The sequence below is a fragment of the Dipodomys merriami genome, unplaced genomic scaffold (genome assembly GCF_024711535.1).
Source record: "Dipodomys merriami isolate MVZ:Mamm:240054 unplaced genomic scaffold, mDipMer1.0.p SCAF_16, whole genome shotgun sequence".
NCBI classification, from domain to species: Eukaryota; Metazoa; Chordata; class Mammalia; order Rodentia; family Heteromyidae; genus Dipodomys; species Dipodomys merriami.
This window is the reverse complement of record NW_027202937.1, coordinates 5320146-5342717: the sequence shown is the minus strand read 5'-3', so window position 1 is coordinate 5342717 and position 22572 is coordinate 5320146. Positions and strand designations below refer to the sequence as shown.

The 22572-nt window shown below is 47.3% G+C and overlaps 1 long non-coding RNA gene across 1 annotated transcript in view; it reads right to left on the bottom strand.

Annotated features, from left to right (window-relative positions):
• LOC138827749 (uncharacterized) overlaps positions 1-22572 on the bottom strand; it is a 35070-nt gene that overhangs the window by 4457 nt on the left and 8041 nt on the right. The window contains exon 2 of the long non-coding RNA XR_011372174.1: positions 15375-15485. This is a non-coding gene — a long non-coding RNA (uncharacterized lncRNA). The remainder of the gene's footprint in view (positions 1-15374; positions 15486-22572) is intronic.

Below are 22572 nucleotides of genomic sequence, written 5' to 3'. Positions count from 1 at the left end.
TAATCACCATCATTATGAGCCAACAATAGTTCAAGGAATCTGCAAAAATGTGATGAAAAGCACTGATTCCCATGGGAAGGGAAGTCTCTGGTTCTGTCAGCAGTGCTGTGATTTGTTTACCCATAGAATGGGGGGTGGGGAACATCATGTTGCTATTCAAATGTAGTGCAATTGCAGGTGTTATGGTGAATGGTCCCCTGTACATGGAGACCTTGGTCCCCAATGAAAGCAGAGAACTGTCTACAAAGTTCAGCCTTTCCTGACCTTTTTTGTCCTTCCAGATCCTGACTCACTCACTCAACTCAGTCCCATAACATGCCTTCCAAACTTGCTATATCCTTTTCACCATCCCTCTAACCTGACCTTGTGGTCAAGCCAGCTGGAGCCATCCATTGGGAGCTGAGTCAGAAAGAGAGGGGGCTTCCATTTGGGCTGGTGCTTAGTCATTGGGTGTCCTGATGGACTGGGAATCACAAATTACAACAGTTACAGATTCTGGTGAGTTGAAAACCACACACAAACTAAATTTTCAGGAAAGGAATTATGACAAAATACTTAATGTTGAGAGTAGAATTCACAGAAATAGTCCCAAGAAATTCTGGAATTGACTTCAGAAAAGTTGAGGTCCTGTGGACTATCCCTAACATTGGGATAAAGAAGAAGGATGACATGGATATCCTTATGTATTCTAGTTTTGTTGTTCTGTCAAAAGACAAAAATCTTGAGTTACCCAGAGAACTTGATCTTCCTTTTCTTAGGTTCATATTTCAATTCAATTCATCCCCTTAGGTCTACCTTAACCTAGGGCAGGATTGGCTGCTCTCAGGATGACATCACGCATGGGAGGGGCCTGAGGAACACTCAGGAGAAGGAGGGATGTTTGAGGATAGAGCAGGGAGTAGATGGTATGGAAAGGCTAACTGGGAAACAGAGTCTTCACTCAGCCATGTGTTTGTATCTACCCTGCTCAGATGACCAGAGAGCATGAAGTGTTGTCCAATCTGATTTAAACACCCCTTCCCATACTCCTTCTCCCAAATCAAGCTATCGCCAGGCAGTTGGAGGCCATGACAGGATACAACCTGCCCTTAGAAGTGTGCCAGGGAGTTACTGTAGCAACTGCAAGCTCTCTGAAGTATCGGGGGTGGGCTGATGTGGACTCAGAATAAGAAAGTTCTCCCTACCTAAGAGAGCACAGGGGCCCCAAATTCTCAACACTGATGAGTGAGGCCAGCAGGGGAGAGGGCCTGGGGGGCAGTGGCCTCACCTATATGGAGAGAGAGAGCCACAATGTTCACTGTTATCCCTGCCAGCAGGGAGCCCTTCCTCTGGGGGGGGCTGTATAAAGGTCTCCTCCATGCTTAGGCACAAATGGACTCCTCCGCCCTCCTGGACAGCCGGATACCTCACAGCAGCTCCTGAGTGGAGGCTTGAAAGGTCCACCCTGGACCTATTCCATTCCTGGAAGGAATGCTGTATGTGTGTTATGCCCAGCCAGAGGTCACTGTGAAGAGTCTAAGGACCTGAGGACAGTCCTGTGGCCCTCACCGGTCACCTCTGGTGCTCTTTCATGCCCATCAGGCCACGATGGAATCACCTCACGATATTTCATAGTGGTTTGGCTTCTCTCTAAGAACAAAGCTTGCGCAGCTTCCCCAGGAAGAGAGGTGGTGAGTGAGGAGGGTGGCTGGCTCCGAATGGCGGCTCTGTGGATCCCCACCCCAGAGAGTCGGTGCTCACTTCCCAGGGTCAGGAACCCAGTGCCATCACACACCAAGCAGATGCACAGCCATCACAGGCAGAAACTGACCTGGAGACTCTGTGACAGCTGCGTGAAAATAACTCCTCCAGTGGAAAAATGGGAGGATGGGAACCCAGATATACCTGGAATTAGATTGAGCATCATCGCTTACCAGCTACATGACCTTGGACAGGCTACTTAACCACCTCTCCGTGTTGTATCTGTGGGATAGGAGTAATAAGCACTCTTGCATGGCAGGGACAAAGGTTAACTAAAATGACATATGTGCAAATGCGTAGGATTATTCATGACTGCGGAAATGGGGGGCTCATTATTGTTCAGCGGTATAGGCTGTGTGCTAGACAGCTCCAGAGGCTACTATCCACAGACTCTGCTGCAAAATGTCTCTATGGCTGCCCATGAGAGTTCTGAAATATTCATCCCCACCTTGCAAGGTTAAGATCAACATTGTTATTAAATACATAGCAGACACGGTGATTCATAGCTGCAGTTATCTGCACGGAGAGGCAGATCTGGATGTTTCATTGCCATCTTTGCACTAGGGATGTCTTCCTATTGGGCAGCTTTCTGAAGAGATTAAGTCTTGGTAAAAGGTTATTGGGGCTGAACTGATGGTGGCTCAAACCTGTAATCTTAGCTATTCAGGAAGCTGAGAACTGACATTTGTGGTTCGAAGCCAAGCCAGATAGAAAAGTCTGTAAGACTCTTATTTCCAGTTAACCAGCCAAAAACCAAAAGGGGAGCTGTGGCTCAAGTGGTAGATCACCAGCCTTGAGAAAAAAAAAAAAAAAAAAGCCAGTGTCAATAAAAGGAAGGTGAAGGTCATCTGAAGGTTCCGACCATTCACTGGTATACAGGTACTCAATTTCAAAAGTATCACCTGTTCCACTCCAACTCACTGAGCTTGGGCCAAAAAAACACTGTCTTTACTCTTCTGCTCTTTTTTTTTAAATCTTTTTGTTTCTATCAGTTGCCAGGAGCTCCTCTCACTACATTACCGCATAGGCCTGCTACAATTAATTAGATAACTGCATCTCTTACATTACTTAAACTTTAAATTGGTCTCCTCCTAATGAAATTTTAGGGAAGCCCTACAGGCTCTTGGATGAAATGTGGAAGGCCTCTCAGTCTCATCAGCCACAGTTTGCAGAAATTATCAACTCAAGCAACGTTATAGCCAAAGAACCCATTGAGTATGCAACCTGAGCATTCTCAAGAGCTGTCAGATGCATTTTTCCGAGTGGCCTATCTACTATGTGCACCTTCTGCCTTTGTTCTGCCTTTTTTAGTATTATGAGTTCCACATTAATCATGTTTTAATGCCAAATTATTGCCCTCCTGCAAAAAAAAAAAAAAAAGTCTCCAATGGACTATTTGAAGCTGCTCACCTCTCAGCCAAGAGCCAAGCGATGTCTACCAGATCTAAAGGATCTTGGGGCATTGAGGAGAACAGGAAGCAAACAAGCGAAATAAACGACATAACACGAGAGGAGAGTTCCTTAGGGGACTATCAAATCCAATCCTTTTCTTTTACAAATGTGGGGAAAAAAATGCAAGCCCAGTTGGTGGAAGTGACTTGCCTTCGGCTCTGTCATTAATTGGCTCCCTCCATTTGGCTGGGAACCAGCTCGCTGGAGCCAAGCATGTGACATTCACCCACTCCCACCCAGCACTTGGAAGTGTGAAAAGACGTCCCAAAAGGGAGAACCCAAAAGGGACAGGCAGCGAGGAACTCCCACTCAGCTCACTTCACTGAGAAACAGAGCCAAGCGGGAGGGGGAGGGGGGCGCCATCAGCCCAGGCTGAGGGAGACTTGGAAAAGCCATGTGCAGCAGCAGCTGCAGGGCAGAGAACAACCTTCCGGCTCTCCAACTCCAGGGAGTCAGGTAGATCGGCACACATGCCCAGCCGTGGGGAAGGGCAGACTTTGGAGCCATGGGTCTCATGCCTCCTTTGATGGACATAGTAAAAAAGACCATAGGTCAGGAAGGGTCCTGCTCAGAGTGACACAGAATGGTCTTAGGCAATCCAAATAGCTTTGCATGCTGCTGTTACTGACCCGTGAAATGGGGCTAATCGTGCCTACCATGTCCCCCCACAGGACTCCTGCTCCTGCCCAGGTTACCTCCACTTCTCCAGTAGTTTTGTGCCATCTCTGCTCTTCTCCACACAAGGCCTGTGCATCTCCACTTCCACAGGTCAGAACCTGGCTCGCCACAAGTTCCAGGGCAGATTTTCCTATGCAAAGTATTTTCCAAGAGATGACTTCTTAGAATCCCTTTCCTTTTGTGTTCATTACAGATTTGGGGGGGAGGAATCAACCTTACCCGTTGGGAGAAGAGAGATGTTGGCCAAGTGCCTAGCTCCCCTCTCCGCTCACCCAAAGTTTCTTTATTCATTGTCTTCTGCTTCTAATGATCAGGGAAGAGAGAATCACCAAAGACTAGACTAGAACTGGAAAGATGGGTGATGAGCAAAAGAATGGATGGTGGGGCTTTGGTAGGTGGTCAGGGCCATGTCTGCCTCTGTCCTGGAGAGTTGCTTTCTCAGAAGGATGCAGAGGGAGCTGGAGGCTACAGGGAAATAGGACACGGAGAACAGAGCAATGTGTGAGAATTGGTGTTCCCTTGAGTCTCAAGATCAGGTGAGGAAATGGTGTCTGACTCTCTGTCCTGTTTGTCCAGGATCCTTCCGAGGGGCCCGCTCCCCTGCACCCCTCCATATGCTGATATCATGATGCCTGGAGATTCATCCCATGCAAGACCTAGAAGCTGGTGACCGGTGTGCTCCTGCCGAGAGGAGAAGAAGGAAGGTGACAGTGGCTGTCCTGACACAGTCCTTGCTTCCTATCCAAGACTGCAGAGCACTTTCCTGAGAGTTCATGTGTAGGCCAGAGGGGCTCCTGCACACCCAGAATGACTCATGCCACCCTCAGGAGTTAGGGGAACGCAAACCTGGTCCTTAACACTTAGAAGGAGAAACACAAACATCCCTGCAGGAGACCTCAGGAGAACGTCTCTCCTGGATCAGATGTGTTGATTCATGTCTCATGGTTCAGACATCATCTGAGGCCAAGGAGAGGAAAGCTGATTCAGAGCTCTGAGCCATTCCACCTGGAAAGACTAGAACCCCACACTGCAGCCCCTTCACTCACCAGCCAGCCCCTACCCCAGCGAGCCTTCAGACTTTCCTAGGGTACTTTAACTCTGTGGCCTGGTAAAGCAGAACACATTGGGAGCAGGTGGAGAGGCTGCTCACCTCAGGGTGGACAGGAAGTAGAGAATGAGACAGGAAGGGGCCGGCCAAAGACAAGAGGCCTACTCCCTCCAGCTAAGCTCCTCCTCCTAATATTTTTAGAACCTCCCCAAATAGTACCACTGACTGGGAACCAAACTTTCAATATAAGAGCCTCTTATGGCGGTCACTTTACATCCAAACCATAATAGCCTGTTTCAGAAAGTTCTCCCTAAACAAGCTACCCTGCTGGTTTAAATTCTACTAATCAGCACCAATAGTTATAACATACAGTAAAGAAATGGGTCCAGCTGTTTATATGTTTCCTTTCATAGCTCAAGTCTTTGAGTATTTGTTAAGGAATTTTCAGCATGGGAGAAATATAAAGAAAATGCAACAGCTAGTTATGGAATCTCCTTCCCTAACATAAGAAATAAAATATAAAAACAGTTAAAGCCCCCAGGGTACCCCTCCCAGCCAGACTTTACTTGAGATACAAAATTATTTGTCATTACCATATATTACATTTTACTTGATTCATTATTCCTTTTTATTAGCATATATTAGTTGTTTAAGGGGGGTTACTCATTGCACACATGTATATATAATATAGTCCTATCAATCTTACCACTCCATCACTCTCCCTTACCCCAGTCCCTCCTTCTTAAAACAACTTCAATAGGTTTCACCCATGCAAATAAACAATCTAACTGTATTCGTCTTTATTCACTCTTTTCGTTAGCCCTCCTCTTTCTACCTCAATCAGAGATTCTGGCCAAGAGGCAAGGCTAACTCTGATGGGCATAAAGTTGACCACACAAATGAAAACCCAGCAAAATGGTCTTTAAAATGAACAAGGGAAAACAATGATTTTTTTTCATGATCATTAGTTTTTCTTGGTTAAAACTTTATGACTTCCTTAGGTCATAAATATAGAGGGAACATTTAAATGGTGATTTAAATTTAAATATTAAATATTGTGTAAAAGATGAAAGCATCAGAAATCTTGAGAATGAGGGTGTTTGGGTTTCTCTGTTAAAAAAAAATCTTGGGGCTGGGAAGGTGGCTCAGTGGTACAGTGCTTGCCTTGCATGCATGAGGCCCTGGGTTCGATTCCTCAACACCACATAAGCAGAAAAAGCCAGAAGTGGTGCTGTGGCTCAAGTGGTAGAGTGCTTGCCTTGAGCTGAAGAGCTGAGGGACAGCGCCCAGACCTAGAATTCAATCCCAGGACTGGAAAAAAAATATCTTCCCAAGTACTGGCCTCTCTTTTTGTCCGGTAATTTCCACTGCAGCTTGAACACCTTTTCTGTGCTTGGAGAATTGTTGCACATCTTTGTAAGCTTGGATCCATTTCCAGCATTTCTTTCCTTTGTACTTTTGATGTTGAACAATGTCTCTAAGAGTTCTTTGAACATGTATTTGCTGGCATGAGTTCCTCTGGGACATCTTTATCTCCTTTTTGTCACAACTATGTTCTTGGTTAATGTTACCAACATGTCCTTCATCTCACCCCTCTGGCTGCAGATCTAGAGTCTCTAGTAATGGCCGTGTCCACATTCTGACCTCCAGGTCTTCTCCTCTGTACTTTCTATAATTTCATTGACATTCCACTGTACTTCTAGTCCTGCCCTTTCTTTGCCCTCTTTGCTGGTCGTGCTTGTTGGCTGGTCAATTTCTTCTTTAGATGATCCGTTCTTGCAAACTGTCACCTGCATGTATCCCTGGGAAGCAACACTGCTGCATGTGTTACTTTGAGCTGAGGAACAGCTATGGTAGCCAGCCACCAACAGACTGTGAAAGAATCCTGAGACTGCCATGCACCCTTGCCATCTACAGAGAGATCTGTAGCATGAAGAACCGACACCCAAAGTTATGCTTCTTGTCCTTACTCAATCACCAACTCCAAGTTGGGCTTATTCACGGAGAAATCGGTTCTGCTGAACAGAGAAATGTGTACACATGAGAGCTGGACAAAGCAAGAGCTGCCTGCATCTGCATCCCTTGGAGGAAGATTTGGAATTATTTTTATGCTTTTAAGTTTTATACAGATGCTAATAATACTGCATAAATACTCGAGCTTCCAACATTAATCTTTATCTCCTTCATCTTCGGGTCTGTAGAGACCTACCTCCTTTCGCTGCAGCAGGAGTGATGGGGGTAAGAGCTCCAGGTCTTTTGTCAACTGGGGACTTCCTAGAGATAGGGTCTTATCTTTCCTTTCCCCAGAGGTCACCTGAGAACCACCGAGGGTGCTGTCCGTGGTGCTGCTCAGAGAGGGACTGCAGTGATTAGCTGCAAATAGTTTTGATTAGGGTCACCGCCCTCGTTGCTGTGGAAACCATACAGAGACAGCCTGAAAAAATCCCCTCAAATCTCCCCCAAAGGCATCTTGCAGGAGTCCAGCGAGCCCTGGGGCTGCAGCCGACGTTCCTCCTGCCTCCCTCCAGTCTCCACTGTCCATTGCCCTTTCGAGTTAAATTGATTTTAATAGCATCCAATTTTCTCAAGTGCTGGAGAGACAGACAGGTTACAAAGGGAGGGTGATTTCTACCTCCTTTTCCTTCTGGATTCCCAGATGGACATTAAAAAGTCATTTCATCTGACACTCGGCCCCCTGGTCCTAGGAGAGATAACCAGGGAAATCGCATTGGTCTTTGAGCTGGCTGTTAAAACTGTGAGCTTCCCATTTTGTCTTTCTTGTGAGAGATGGGACCGAAAAATTTGTTTTAAAAAAGTGTGTGTGTGTGTGTGTGTGTGTGTGTGTGTGTGTGTGTGTGTGTGTGTGTGCACGTGCACGCACTTGAGTTTCAAGTAAGCCTGCATTTACGCATACCTACCTGTGGGGACTCAACCTGAATGATGGTATTTGGGGTATTGTGCAAGGGGTGGCTTACTTATGTGTATCTGTATCCTCAGATACAGATTGCACAGTAAATTGCTGCACACACATTACCAATTAATTAGCAAAGAGCCTGTGCCTGTGTGAATGTTCCTGTCATTTCATGACCACATCTTTTCTCTTGTTCTAACCTCCCTATCAAGAAGAGCCAGTTGGAACTCATACTACACCAGTGTGAGCAGGATCAGGTGTGGAGATTATAGTTATGCCCTCTGCGATGTGTGTGTGTTATGATGGTGTCCTGAGTGTGTGAATATGTACTTTCCTCTGAAGTCAGATGTCAGAAGTTACTGGCAGCTTTTAACCCCACCTGACTCAGGAAACAGCCTCAGGCTGTGGCCCCTGGGTACCTCCTCATCCCTGTACCTTCCAGGCTTAGCCAAGTGTGTTTGGCTATGAGAGAGAAGAGGGGAGAGAGAGAAAGAGAGAAAGACAGAGAGAGAGTACGTGTGTGTTCCTGTGCATGCAAATACACATGCATAGAAATCCATGAACACCACCAAGACCTGGTCTGTGTCCCAGGCCCCACATTGATGTTTTGTGATTATTCTATAGTGTAAGTAATGCAGAAATCTCTTCCACTGATGCATTCCAACTTGAAAGTATTGGGGGTTAATAGAGCAAAACCAGACAGGTACCAAATAGCCCTATTTGCTTCCCAGTTGAGTACTGATGTGCCCTGAAACCATGTGAACTAACGAAGAGATCGGAGCAGCTAGGTGAAGGATGCTCACAGGCCAGGGCCAGCCAGGAAAGGGCAGACTGGTACACAGAGAAGTGAGCAGTCTTCTAAAATAGGGAGCTGAGAAGAATGTCAGGAAGAGTGGGAATAGTATGACTGGAATGTGGAAGGAAGCAACTTAAACTTGCCTGGGATGTTCACTCCGCAAGCAACACAAATACTTGGGCTCCCATCGAATCCTCAGAGGAAATCACATGCCTGTGTATCCACTCCAATGCGTACCAGGCACTGTGCTAGGCAGAGGAGGATACAGAAAAGAGACAGCTCCCCCTCAGATGGATAGGTGGAGGCTCCAAGAGACCAATTTGTGTAAGGTCAGCGTTTAAGTAGTCAGCTCTGGAGCCTCGCTCTCCCTCACTCCAAGACTCCGAGTGTTACAACCTCTGCATGAAACCAGTGGTGGGGGAGGTAGGAGGGTGAACCAGGGGGGCGGGGCTAGGACTTGGGATAATTGGGGGAATCGTGAAGATGGTGCTGAGTAGGCTGGGTGTATATGGCTTAGGGGACAGAAGGAGTGACACCTGAATGAGGAGAGGGCTTTGCGTTGTTTTAAAAAGTGGCATTCATTCCAGGAGCCATTGAGACTGGGGGACTGGCATCCTAACAGCATGGGAGAGCCAGCAATGAGGGGCATAGCTGGGAAAATGTGCTGGCACTGAGACTGGAGGCCAGAGGTCACCAGGTCTCCTCAGTAACGATGCTGCTGGTTTGGGAATATGGCTCAGTGGTAGAGTGCTTGCCTCACATGCATGAAGCCCTGGGTTCGATTCCTCAGCACCACATACACAGAAAAGGCCAGAAGCAGTGCCATGGCTCAAGTGGTAGAATTCTAGCCTTGAGCAAAAGAAGCTCGGGACAATACTCGGGCCCTGAGTTCAAGCCCCAGGTCTGGCAAAAAAATAAAAATAAAGTAATGATGTGAGACATCTGTGATCAGTTTGTGACACTCACCTTGGGATTGAATCCCTGGTGTGCATGTGCCCGTTACAGGTCCCATAAAACATGTCTCAGCCAGGTACCGGTGACTTATGCCAGTTATCTTAACTACTTAGGAGGCTGAAATCTGAGGATCATGGTTCAAAGCCAGCCCAATCAGAAAAGTCCCCGTGAGAGTCTTATCTCCACTTAATGACTCAAAAACCAGAAGTGGACCTATGGTTCAAGCTGTAGGGCACTAGCCTTGAACACAAAGAAGCTCAAGGATAGTGCCCAGGCCCTGAGTTCAAGCCCCACAACCAACCCCCAAAAAATGTCTCATTTATGAACAAACAGGGCTTTCTAGTGCTAATTCTCATTCTATTATACAAACAACTTCTTAAGACTATTGTTTTATGAGGAAAATATACACACTGATATTTCCAATGGGGTATAAGGGAGGAGGGAGTTCTCAATGCCCCTCTACCCTCCAGGGCGCCAGGGAGCACATGGGATTCCTCCTGTCCCTCTTCTTGTCTGTCTCCAGGCACATCCCTGTTTCTCAAGGTCTCTGTGAGGATAATTAGTCACCTCAACCCATCACACACAGCCTCTCCCCTTCCTTCACCCCCAAGCTCCTGATATTGTCTTTGTGATTATTAGGGGAGGAAATATATCACATGGAGCCTGCAGATGCTGAGCCATCTCTAGGCTTTAAGCCTGTGTGTGTGTGTGTGTGTGTGTGTGTGTGTGTGTGTGTGTGTGTGTGTGTGTGTGTGTGTGAGTGTGTGTGTGTGTGTGTGTGTGTGTGTGTGTGTGTGTGTGTGTATGTTTGGCTTTTGTTGCTGTTGTTTTCCCCTCTCTCTCTCTTTTTTGCTTGTGGCTGTTGGCTCTGGTATTAGTTACTTTCCTCATTTCTGTGACAAGATCCCTGAATTAAAGGACGCAAGATTTACTTTGCCCACAGTTCCACAGAGTTTGGTCCATAGTTGCTTGGGCCTGTGCGCTCAGGCAGAACATTATGGCGGTATGTATGGTGGAGGAGCATCTTCATTTCATGGTGGACAGGAAGCAGAGACACAGGCAGGTGCCAGGAACAAGACACACCCCAGGACTAACCTCTTGTGACATAATTCTTCCAGGTCGACCCCCATCTCCTAAACTCTCTAGAACCTCCAAATAGGACCACTACCTGGGACCAACCCTTGAATAAATACATGAGCCATTAAAGTGAACACTGCATATCCAAACCATAAGAGTTCCTAGATTGTGTGTGTGTGTGTGTGTGTGTGTGTGTGTTCATATTGGGGCTTGAACTCAGGGCCTTATGCTCTCATTTGGCTTTTTCATTCAAGGCTGGAGCTTTAGCACGTGAGCCACAACTCCACTGCTGGCTTTTTTTCTAGTCAACTGAAGATAAGAGTCTCACAGACTTTTCTTCCTGGGCTGGTTTGGAGCCACCACCCTCAGATCTCAGCCTCCTGAGCAATATGGATTACAGGCATGATCCATCAGTGCCCAGTCACAGGTAACACATTGGTTATTCACTTCCAAATCTGTCATTTCTCCACTGGTCTCCTATCACCCCACAAATAGCATCGAATTCTCTGAACAAACAACATCCATCTCACACAGGGCCTACATGAAGAACAAGTAGACTTCAGAACCAAAGGGGCTTAGAGGGGTCGAGGATCACTCATCACTGTCCTTCCAGATCCTTCTGGGAAGGAACAAAGGAATCACCTCAAATGTCCTTCTCCTCATGTTGACTTCCAACCAGTTGGGCCCATGATGGGTTCCCTTTGTAATGAGCCCAAAATGTTTTAGTCCACCCTTTCCACTTCACCACTCAAACCTCTTCTCACACCTGAGTAGAAGGAATACTGAGTCCCTTGGCCTCTTTTCCACCTTGTCCGACTTCCTCTAGAAGATTGTTGTGACTCTCATAGTGGTTGCTGCCTTCTAAATAAAAACGTAGACTCCCTCCACAGACATTAGAGCCATGACTGTCTGAGCCCACCCATTCCCGGTCTCGTCATACACTGCTCTCGGTGGGGTTTAGACACGTGGTCTACAAACCTGCTGGGAGCCAATGCAATGTCCTCCGAGGGCAAGCCCTTTCCCCCTTCCCCACTCCCTGCTCACCTACACACTCACAACACCCTCCGCCCTTCTCCGCCCTGCAGCAGAGAGACTCACCATTCCTCATACCCCATACAGCCGCTGCTATCATGTGACAACATCCTCCCAGATCTAGGTATAAATAGCCCATTTCTCTTCTGTCTCCTCAGAATGCTTTATTTGCACCTTTATGCCAGCATTTATCACACTTTGTTCTGAAATATATTCAATTTACCCATGTCATTTCTCCCAACATAATGCTAGGCAGAACAATAATTAACACTGATTGATTGCTCATGTTAATCGCCTGACATGTATCACCTCATTGGATTCTCAAAAGAATCTGCTACAGCTTAGACTTCAGCTCTCTCTCAAACCCCCTGTGTTCAAGGGCTAGTCCCCAGTGTGGCACTGGTGGGAGACAGTGGCAGCCTTAAGAGATGGGGCCTGCTGGGAAAGTTTTCAGTCACTGGGCACATGCCCTAGAAGGGAATCTTGGGAGCCTGACCCTTTGCTTTGCTTTTCACCCTGGGTAAGCAGTTATTCCTCTGCACCCCCTTGCTCCCACATGATGTGCAGTACAGGCCCACAGCAAGGGAGCCAACCAATTACAAACTCTAAAACTGTGAGCCAAAACAAACCTCCTCCCTTTTAGAGTTGGCTGTCTTAGGTATTTATTATGGCGACAGAAAAGCCAGCTAACACAGAGCTCCATGAAGTGGACCCGTTGTTTTCCCTACTTTCCAGGGGAGTTACAGGCTCAGATCAAGGAATCATATGCCTGTGATGAGCTCTGTACCTGAGTCCTCTACTCCAGCCCTGCCATACATCCACTCCTGGGGCTACAAAGGCAGAGGAAGGAGTAAATACACTGATGTTACTTTGGGGTCTTCAGCACAGAACCCTCTGTCTAAAGAAGTGAAGGAAGCAGGGGCAATCAAAGAGAGTGGGTCTTCCAGAGAAGAGGAAGAGACATCCCAAGATGTCCATTGAAGAATACCTCCTCCCTTCCACCTCCCGCATCCTCCACCAGAAATCCACCCCTCCTCCTACATTCTTCTCCAGGGACCCCCATAACAAAGCCCACAAACAAGGTGACTTCTGCCAGCAGAAGTTCCTCCTCTCGCAGTTTTGGAAGCTGCAAGTATGAAATTGATGTTACCAAAGCCATGCGTCCTCTGGAACCCCTAAAGAAGGCTCCTACCTTGTCTCTTTCTGCCTTCAGTGGCTCTGCCTTCATCATTACCAGCTTCCTTCTGTCTTCCCTTCTTATAAGGACAACAGTCATATGGCGTTCTGGCGCACACTGATGATGTCAGCTTCAGTTATGTCTGTACAGACATTTACAGATATAAATCATATCTTTCTAAGAAGGTCACATGCACACGTACCCAGGGTTAGAACTTCACCTGGTCCGATTGGAGATACAATTCAACCCATAACAGAGCTGACAGATCAGTTTGTAACACCTAAGAATGCCAAGCCTTCATACCATCCAGGACCCTTTAATCATCGATAAGCGAGGTAAAAGCCCACGTGTGAGCGACAGGCCCCACAGAAGCACCGCTTTCTCAGTTGACACCACCACATGATGAATCCCAACTTCTCTTAAGATGTTTAACGTGTGTCATTTTGAGACATGAGAATTGACAGCTGAGGATGGAGACAGAGAGAGTGAGCAAGCAGGAAGGAGTGAGTAATAGTACTTGGGGCTGGATGTGTGTAGCAGGTGGAGTCCCAGCTGGTGAAGCTGATTGTCAGCTCTTACCAGGTGCTTTATGCCCTCCCTACCTGGGGCTGCTGACCTCTTGGTGCCTGTAGTTGGGTTGACTGACTGACTGGTTGCACAATCCCCCTTCCCTTCCCATCAGGGAAGCTATTTCCCACAAGACAATCTGTTCACCTTGCATTCTCTGTCATCTCCTACTGCCTGCCTGTTTTCCCCTTCTGTTGAATTAGGGAATTAAAAAGGACTGAAGCCAGGCACCAGTAGCTTACTCCTGTCCCATTGCTACTCAAGAGACTGAGATCTGAGGATTTCCATTTGAAACCAGCCCAGGTAGGAAAATCTATGAGATTCTTACCCCTCCAAATAACTAGCAAAGAAATAAGCTAGAAATAGAGTTGTGGCTCAAGTGGCACAGCACCAGCCTTGGGAAAAAGCTAAGGGAGAGTACCCAGGCCCCGAGGTCAAGCCCCAGTACCGGCACACACACACACACACACACACACACACACACACACACACACACACACACACACACACACACACACACACACACACACACACACACACACACACACACACACACACACACACACACACACAGAGCTGGCTTGGTATGGCTTCCATTTTTCACTGCTGCCCCTTGTTTCACTTGTTTTCATTTCACATTTGCACCATGGTTAGACTAGGTACCATTACATTATCTACTGTCCAACACCAATACTCTGATTTGGTAGACATAGGTATTAGTGGTAGTACTCTGGTGGTCAGTATTATAAGTCCACCTTTCTTTTTTTTTTCCTTCCACACCTCGGAGACTCCTGGCAAGATTTTTAAGGTGTTTGTAGAATACTTTAGAATACTTGGTAGTGGCAAATGTTTTGACTCCAGTGATCACAGTGCCAAACCTATGTCTCTGATTCAACCTTCACACATAGCTACATGAGATGGAGTCCCAGCATTATATGTGTACTCTCAGTAGATAACACTGTTGCACGTGCTCCTAGAAAGCACCTGTGCTATTCCCTATCATTGTGGTTTGGAACTTACATGTCTCTCCAAAGCTCACCTGTTAAGGCCTGGTCTCCAATGCAGCAGCAGCCAAGGGGGGGGAGGGGTGGCATTGAGAGCAACTGGATCACAAGACCTTTGACCTCACCATCACTAAATGGGGGAGTGGGAACCTAGGCCCTGGGACGTAGCTGGAGAAAGGAGATCACCAGGGGTGTACTCTTAGAGGGTGTGTTTTGATCTCAGCCTTCTCCTTCCCCTGGCTTCCTGACAGCCATGCAGTGAGTAACTCTGCTCTACCGCATGTCCCCTATCATGATGCTCTGCTTCTGCACAGGTCCAGAAACAACCATCAAGTGACCATGGCCCAAAGCCTCTGAAACCAGAAACTACATGCGCCTTTAATCCTTTCCATTAATTTTCCCAGGTATTTTGCCACAGCAATAGAAAGCCGACTATGACACTGATTCTCTGTCTCAGCCTCCCCTCCCAGGACAAAAGCAAGGCCTCCTGATCCCTGGAGGGCTATGAGGAAGGATGGGGAGAAGTGTACTTGCAAAGAGAGACAGAGGAGAAAAAGAGCTGAGGGTTCCTGTGTCCTCAGCTTCCCTCTCTGTCTGGGGAGACTAACCGTGGACAGAAGGGCCCCCGGTTTGGAGACCTCTCTGGAGAATAGACATTCTCACCCTCTGGCATGCTGTCTAGCCTGCCTGCTCTCCTCTGGGGCCATGCTTGGTCCATTTCCTAAGCCTCTCCCAGCTCTAGCAGGGTCCATACCAGGCCTCCCGACCGACTGAATGATGCCACCGTAATTAAGACCCCCTGCTAGGGATTTCCACACTGATGGGGAGATCTCACCACACGCCTCTGTTGTGAGAGCCTCTGAAAGGCAGGACTTGTCTCATCGAGTTGAAAGGAGTGGTAATGAGCAACCCCCTGGGTTGTCCAGATATTGACTTACCACAAGCATCCTCGAGAGACTCTCCCTGCAGCGTGGACTTCAGGTAGACCCTTGCACGATTACCATATGTATTGCTTGAGCTTCTCAGTTGCAGAATACAGAATAGTCTCTCTAGGATTAAGCAGAGAACAACTTAGTAAGTAGACAGACATTTTTAAAACACACTCAGTTTGGAACTGCAGAAGCAGCAGCCTTGGGGTTCAGCCGTTGAAACCAATGTCAGGACAGACCCTAGGGTTGGCCTCTAAGGGACTCTGAGTCTGTGTCACAACTATCACCCACCATAAGACCACGCCAGCAAAACACATCCTATGCCTTGACAGGTCCATCTTTCTACTCAATTCCAATCAACATCTCACTTGTACTTATTCAGGAATCTTCCTGGAAGATAGGAATAAGGCAACCAACCACGCCAGTGGTCCTGCCCTGGGCACTTCCCGAAGTGTAGGACTAAACCAGAAAAGCCTCACGCAAATCAAGGAAGACAGGTCCCCTTGGCTAGGAGACGTAGGTTTTGGAGTTCACATTGAACAGAGAAGGACTCACACTGTGGGAAACCGTCCAAGCGTCAACAGAAGATCAGATAATTTGGAGGAAGTCACACTGCGACAGATGCACTTTAAAATGTGTGATAAAAACACTAAGTTAGAGTCCCCTTTCACTGACGAGTACCACATTTACCATTCGCCATGTGCTTGCCTGGCCCCTTGCCTTACTCTTACTGCTGCTGTTACTTGACAATGAGTATTGTCTCGTTAACTTTCCCGAGCCTGTGGAGGTACATTACTTGTTGCCGACCCTGCTCTCATAGAGATTACCTTGGAAAGATATTAAGCAAGGAAAAGGTGAATGTTGAGGAGTTAAGAAGACCGGGGCAGCACAAGTCACTGAGAAGTGACAGGAAGGAGGGAGATTAGCGAGAGAGGAAGAGAAGACATTTTTGAGAAGATGCTTGAGCTGACATTGAGTACTGAGAAGAAAGCAGCACACGGTGATCTGAGGAGAGAATGCTCCAGGTGGCAGGAACAGCAAAGCCTCGAGACAGAAGCAAAGAAGGAGTTCATTGAGGCCACAGAGAATGCATGAGAATGTGGAGTGGTGTAAAATGAGGTTTAGTTCTGGTAGACTATGGTAATAAGCATGGATTTTATTTTAAGATCAATGAGAAGCTACTGGAGGGTTTTAAGCAGGAGACTGATATGATTTGATTTCCATTTTATATCCAAGGTCACAAACCCGGTGAATGAGAAATGAAATTTGAAAACACATACATCTATCTCTGCAGAACCCTGTTCCCAAGCTACCGTGCAAGTCGTGAGGTTTGCTTACAAGTGCTTCCCATGTTTCTATTCCTAGGTGTAGATCTCGCTCCACAGCCATGGTGGTTAGCCTGGGGCCGCTCTTGTCTCCACAGGGTAGATCTGGCAAGGACTGGAGACAGGTTTGGTTGGTACCGCTTGGCTCAGGGATACTCCTGAATGTCCTACAGAGGGCAGGACAGCTCTCACAACGAAGGACTGTTGGTCCCCAAATGTCAATACAGCTCTACAGGAACTAACAGCATCTTTTGCTCATAGTGATAATGATGACTGAACACAGATGACAACCCGAGGCTCCTTCCCCTCCCCCGGTGTGCATCTCTGGTTGGGAGATGGGTCTTCACAGCCAGTAATATGCCCTTCGCATGCCTGGTAAGGCCAGCTCCCAGAATACAGCCTTCCATCATACTACTGCAAGCCAGGCAGACACTGGAGGAAAAGCAAATTGGCTGTTGGGTGTGAAGGGAGGCCAGTGTGGGGCTGAGAAAATGAAGAAATTCCTAGCATCAGGTTAGCTGATGGAGATGGCCTGGTTCTAGTCAAATCTGGGTGTTGAGCCTGGAAACTTCCAAGAATGAACAGCTGCCCCTGCCACAGTGCACAGTAACATTTGCACACAGACATAGTCTCCCTATGGTGTGTGTGTGTGTGTGTGTGTGTGTGTGTGTGTGTGTGTGTGTGTGTGTGTGTGTGTGTGTGTGTGTGTGTGTGTTGCTGATTTAACTCCCACTCTACCACCTGAACCCATTTTGCCTTGGTTATTTCTGGGGTAGGATCTTGCTCTCTGTCTGATCCAGCCTAGGCTGTAATCCTCCTACCTCTGTTTCCCTGTGTTGCTGGGGTGATAGGCCCCACCACACCCAGCCATTGTGCTTCCTACATGGCTGCAATGACAGGTGCACACAGCACACGGCCACTGCTGCCAAGGGAGACTAAGAGAAATTCTGTGATGGGCTGTTCCTGAACCACAGTTTCCCTACCTCAACCTCCCGAGTAGCTAGGATTACCGGCTTGAGCCACCATGCCCAACTCAGTCTTGAATGTACCTGAACACGTTGCATCCCATTCCCTCCTGGTGTCCACAAGACCAGACCACACATTGCACATGGCTATTGAGTGGAGACCCCCATTCACACCGTACGGAGCACCTTGGAGGCTCCATGCGTGCATGCCACAGGCTGCTGACATCATCTGTGCTGCAAGAATAGACAGGATCCTCACTGAAACCCACTGAGTGCCCACTGCGTGCTGAACACCACCAGTGATTCCATGCTGGGTCTCTCTGAATCAAACACTCTTCACTTGGGATCCTTCAGAGACACACCTCGAAATGAAAATCCGGGAGCATGAGGTTGAGTTGGGAGGTAATTAGGCAATTCCTAGGAAGGAATGAGGCACCAAGTGAGTGGAGCTAGGAAGGCCAGGGAAGGTGTGTTGCTGGAGAAGTTACAGCCTCAGGCACCTGGAGTTTGAGCTTCCCCAAGGAGCTTCTAAGAGACCATCCTTTAGGTGCTTGTCCTCCACCCAGAGGAGAGGAAGGTTTTTGTCCCGCATCTATGATGTTAACTCTGCATCTGTACATCTCAGATATTTCCAGGAACACAGTCAGGCTGAGAGATGCAGGAAGCAAGGCCAGATAGAGAAGCCACATGCTGGGGACCCCGTTGGTTGGAAGAAGGAATAAACTCAGGACACAACAACTTCCACTACATCTCCCAATACTACCAAGAGTGTTAAGATGGCTCCACTCTGGAATTGGCCAGAAGAACTTCTCCAAGGCCACATGGTTAACAAAGCAGGGAACAAGATCCAAAGTCAGGCACTCTGCCTGCAGAGCGCTTATACATCCCCATGATAATGGCTTTCTAGAGTTGCAAGAGTAAAGGAAGATAGTTGAGGGTCTTTACAGATGTGTGCTGCCTCCCAGTTCTGGAGACTGGAAGTTGGAAAGCATCAAATAGGACTAGATCCTTCTGCAGACTATGAGGGAACATTTGTATCAGGCCTTTTACCGAGCAACGGGTTGTAGCAGGAGATCTCCACCATTCCTTGGCTTGTGGATGCATCTTTCAGATTTCCTCATTGTCTTCACCCGGCACTCTGCCTGTGCACATGTCTGTGTGCCCAACTCTCCCCTTCTTGACGAGAACATCATGTAAGATGGAACTAGAACCCATCCTAATAACACCATCTTTATTTTAATTACAACCTACAACAACTCTATTTCAAACTAAGGTCTGCCCTAACTGGGGTTAGGGCTTCTCGTGTATATATTGAGGGGACACGGTTCAACCCCTCACACCCACCCTGATCATTGCCACCCCCTGTTTCAGATAAACCCTTGTTCTGTTTGCCCTTTCTAATCCTTTGAACTTGACCACTACACCCTAGTTTGGTTCCCCAGCTGGTTTTGATGGTCCTGTCCCCCAGGGGTCAGTGTGACTGGATCATAACTCCAGAGGGCAGGATTGCGTGGATGGATGAAGTCTGGCACAATAAAATTGGCAAGAAGAATGGGGCTTGAGGTCCACCTCACTGTCCCCTTAATCACCGAGATGCAATCACCAAATACAATAAAGAGAAGTATTACGGAAATAAAACACTGCCAAAAAGGCTTTTTAAAATTACAAGTACATGCGATGAGCAGTCTGGGTTTATAAAGAACAAATTATGCCAGACACACTTGATTGTGCCTTTGAGGAAACTAAGAAATTAAGAGTTTGGAAGGATGTGAGCGACACGATACATCTTGATTTTAATACAGCAATTGATACATTGTCTTACGGAATTGTCCCTGCAAAATTAATTCAGATTGGCTTGGTGAGGGGAGCCATCCCTGGGGTGGCACACCAGTAGAAAGATAAACAAACAAATAATGATGGAAGGGAAGCGCCAAAGCCCATAGCCCTAAGGTAGGAGAAGGAAGGAGGAGGGAATGAGAGAGGGGAAGGCTTGGCTGGTCTGGTAAACTCAGAAATGGACAAAGGAGCAGAGACATGTCCACGTACGTTCTGTGGGTCCAGGAAAAGGATGGTCCAGAGAAGGGACTGGAGAGGATCCTGGAAGCAGTGGGTGTTGTCAGATCCTATGTCAGCTGCAGTTCCTCTGCCCTCCCACAATCTAGATGGAGCAGAGCCATGGAAAACCACCACTGCAGGTGACTTCAGGAGAGAGGCTTTGCCCTTCCTGTTGCTTCAAGCTCCTTTCAGGTGTGCGACAGTTGAAGGGAAGGAGCCAACCCTCCAGCGTTGCCCAATCCTGAGGCTCCGATTGTGGGAGCTGGCAGGGACACTGTGCAGAGGGGTGGAGGCATGCAGATCTGCAGAGCTGGGGTAAGCTCCATGGCAGGACCCTTCATTTTTAACAGACTTACCAGAGCTAATCCCACCAGAGACACACCCATGGCCACATGATGGCCCTAACTCTTCCTTCTTTGCTGCTTCTCCCTGTTTTCCTTCTTCTAAAACCCCTTTTTGGCAATACCAGGCTATGGAAGACATTGCTCCAGGTACGAGGGAGACAGTAAGGCAAAACTGGAAGCGGGTCATCATAGAAAACACAAGGTCAGAGGTCACATTAAAGGACATTACACAAGCACGATCAGCAAAACCCAGAGAGTTGGAAACTCTAGAAACCTGGTTTTCTCAATAAATACAATGTAAGAGGCAAAAAAAGAGGGAGGGAAAGTCTACAGATTGCAGGGGATGGGCAGACATATCAATCAGTGCAGTGAGAGATCTCCTCACGACAGTGATTAGTTGTTAAAAAGACCATTGGTGAGGCAATCAGCAAACAATTGAATATTGGCAGAAAATTGATAATCTTAAGTCATTATAAAGTATGTTATAGCCGTGTTGTAGTTATTTTTGAGGGATCATCACCTGTTAGAGATATATAATAATAGGTGAATGGAATTATATGATGCCTAGAATTGATTTCATTGTGTGTGTGTGTGTGTGTGTGTGTGTGTGTGTGTGTGTGTGGTCAGTGTGTGGTATCTAGATCAAAGAATCTTATCTGTGAGTTAATAATTTTTGAAGTCCATGATGCATAGTTCATTAACCAGGAGAGTTCACTATTGTCTTTTGTAACTTGCATAATAGAAGAGGAAAGGAAGGAGAGAGAGGAGGGTGAGGGAAATGGCAAAAGGCAGGTGACAAGGGATGGATAAAATCATAGACTGGAGACCAGATGGGGCTGGATGAGGTAGCACTGTGGTGGCAGGGTTTATAGATATTCGTCAGACCAAGAATCAAGTAAGGTGGGCTGTGCTCCCTGAAAGACTGCTAGTGAAAATCAAAGACCTGATCTCCCAGACAATGTGACCTGTGGTCAGAAACTCCAGGGAAGTTTGGGGTTTTGCTGGTTAATCTCCAATTAACCAGCAAAAAGCCAGAATGAAGGCATGGTTCAAGGGGCAGAGCACCAGATTTGAGCAAAACAGCCAAGTGAGAACAAAGGTCCTGTGTACTAGTACACACACACACACACACACACACACACACACACACACACACACACACACACACACACACAATAAGCTTTAATACCAGGTGCCAGTGGCTCACACCTGTAATCCTAGCTACTCAGGAGGCTGAGATCTGAGAATCAAAGTTCAAAGCCAGTGTGGGCAGGAAAGTCCGTGAGACTCTTATCTCTAATAAACTATTCAGAAAAGGAGTGGTACTGTGGCTCAAATGACAGAGCACTAGCTTTGAGCCAAAGAAGCTCAAGGACAGTGCCCAGGCCTTGAGTTCAAGCCCTAAGACCTACCAAAAGAAAAAAGAAAAAGAAGAACAATATGCAGCCATGTTTGTGCGGCTTTTTTACCTCCACTTGTAATCAGTAAAGTGATGGAGATATAAATCAGGGAAGACTTTGCACAGCTACTACCCCACCCCCACAGGAACGAGGAAGTAATTACAGTTAGGGATCCCAGTGAGCCCTGGGGTCAGGACTATGCCAAGGCTTAGCTATACAATCACACCCACACTTTTCATTCTTTGTGCACAAACAAGACAAGAAAACCCATTTGTGCTTGTGAAAGCCTCGCTCTCTCTCCTCCATCAGATGCCCAGACATCGTAAAGACATCCACTTGCTAAAGCCTTTCTTCAACAACCATTTGCAAAGAGTCCATCATGAGGCAGCCACTAAGTGCCGAAATTGAATTTATTTTTGGTATTAAATCTCAGGAAAGATTGAAACACCCTGGGAGTGAAACCTCCCAGGTAGGATTTTTATGCCTTTTTAGAATAAAATGTATATCCTTGAGTGTACTGCTATTTATCATTCCCGGTACTTCCTGGACAAAGCGGGGCAGGGGAGGGGGGGGGGGGGGAGGGAATGCACTGCCAGACTCAAGAGCATTGGCAAACGAGGGGCCTGAATGGTTTGGGTGATTAGCTTGGTGGGGCTGAATTGTCTCTGTCTTGAAGACATCTAATTCACAACCACGAATCAGCCCAGAGAGGAGAGGAGCCCATGGTGCTGCTGCTTTTGTTATTTTTAAGAGATCAACTTGAAATAAGGGATTGATTAGGAGTGTTAGCACACAGTACCATGAGCTCATTAGTTCCTGGTCATCTCCTTTCCCTCCCTTTCCCTGACGGAGTCTCCCATCATGCTTCAGCCGTGGCCTCCCAAGAAGCAGACCTCCCCACCCCCTCACCCCCAAGCCTAGTGATAACTCCCTGTCTGGGCTCTGAACCTCCTCTATGGATCATCTGCCTGTCTCTGGATAGGCCTGGGATGTAAGAGACAATTGCTCCCTGTTGCCCTCCAAACTCACAGCTTTCTAAGCTTCTACTTTTCTGTGGTGGCCTCCTACACACGTTTTGTTCTTTTACATTCTAACTGCTGGAAGAGCGCCGTTTCCCT